This window comes from Mandrillus leucophaeus, unplaced genomic scaffold (genome assembly GCF_000951045.1).
Source record: "Mandrillus leucophaeus isolate KB7577 unplaced genomic scaffold, Mleu.le_1.0 Scaffold6, whole genome shotgun sequence".
In the NCBI taxonomy this organism is placed as follows: domain Eukaryota; kingdom Metazoa; phylum Chordata; class Mammalia; order Primates; family Cercopithecidae; genus Mandrillus; species Mandrillus leucophaeus.
Genome location: NW_012106474.1, coordinates 3,247,653 through 3,249,454, shown reverse-complemented (window position 1 = coordinate 3,249,454; position 1,802 = coordinate 3,247,653).

Genomic DNA, 1,802 nt, shown 5'->3' with positions numbered 1-1,802 from the left:
CTTGAACCCGGGAGGTGGAGGTTACCATCAGGCGAGATCACGCCACTGCACTCCAGCCTGGGAGACAGAGTGAGACTCCGTCTCAAAAAAAAAGAACTCTCATTTCTTGCTGGGGACGAAGAAACGCCATGGAAGAGTCTCCGGTTTTCTTGGAGCTCAGTGTTGCTGTGGCCTGTGACAGCGGTCAGCGGCCGGGTCCTCCAGAGGCAGAGCAGCCCTGAGTTCTGCATCCTCCTGTGGCAGTCGCCTGCGTGGGCCTCTCCCCAGGCACGGAGTCCCCATGCCCAGATGCTGGGCCAGGCCCCTTCTCTGGAACTTCAGCCAAGCAGAGAATGGGTCTTTCTAAAACACAAATGCAATTACATCCAACACCTCTGCTTCTGAGGAATTGAACACGTAAGGGTCCAAGGCTGGATCGTATATAAAAGCAGAACTCTGACCCCCACACCTGCCCAGAAAGTCAACTCTTTATCTGCAATACACAGCCCAGGAGGCCAGTGGCCGTGTCAGGCTTGCAGGGAGCCAGATTGCCATCTTTAGTGACAGCCCGGGAAGCTCAACAGTAACCTCTGTGACAGTCAGCTCCGGAGGGCCAAGACTTGATCGGTGCTGACAGCTTCCTAATTTTTGTCCCTGCTTCCAACTCAGGACCAACCAGAAAGCCAGAAACGCCCCCAGGATGCCTGCCTCTCATTAGAGCTCTGGTGTCCCCAGAGCCTGGCCTCCAACAGGGCACAGCTGGGGCTCTGTGTGTTCACCGGGAAGCTTTCCTGTTGTGAGCATCTCTGCCTGCCCAGCCCACTCACTGCAGCAAGCCCTGAATAAACAACCTTTGCCTGTCCACACCCGGAGGCCTTTGTTTATTCCACACTTCAAAGCCTGCAGTGGCTGTTCCCCTTGTCCCAGGTGGAACTGGGAGCTGTAGGAGGACCCACAAGTCCACACCTGGTGACGGTCCAGCTTCATTCCCGGCTCCGGGCCTGCTCCCCTCCCTGGATTGCTCCTGCACCATCTCTCTCTCTTCCCTCCATTTGACTGCCTTCCTCTCCCGACTCCCTCTGCCTGCCTCTTCCCAGCCCCCCATCCAGCCTCTCACTGCCCGGCTTCACCACTGCTTACCTCTAAGCTTTTACAGAGGTTCACTGCTTTCTGTCTCCTTAGGAAGGCCCAGTGTCAGCTAGGACTCTGCTGTCCTTAGGTTATTGATTAACCAGCTTGTCTATCCTTTCCTGGGTCTGTTCCCCCAGCGGTTGGCAGCAGGGGCTGAGTCAGCAGCTGTGGTATTACAGCCACGCTCTACTTCCACGAGCTAAAATTCTGCTCCAGCTGGGACCCCAAATGCAATGCCGTCCCCAAATGTGTAAGGAATGTTGAACTGTGGTCCTGTCCTCTTAGCCATGTTTTTGGGACCGTTTACCCGCCACTGCTCTTGCTGTATACATAACCTGTTTTCAGACAGGACTGTTTTCATCATTCTTTATCATTTCCAGGGCACCTTTTGATGTGATTGCATTTTCTACTCCAGGCCATAAAAGCTGCAGCAGCATTTAACTCAATCGAGGTAAAAATAATTTGGATAGTTGCACCAGCAAACATTTCAACTATGCAATAGCTTGATCTTATTCAGTGGGATTCAGGAGCCCACGGCTATGTGAGGTAAGGGTTTGTAACAGGAGGGAGGGATGCGTCTGCCTTAAGGAGTCCCGGTGCTCTGGAGAGGAGGGGAGGGGCCCCGGTGCTCTGGAGAGGAGGGGAGGGGCCCCGGTGCTCAGGAGAGGAGGGGAGGGGCCCCGGTGCTCAGG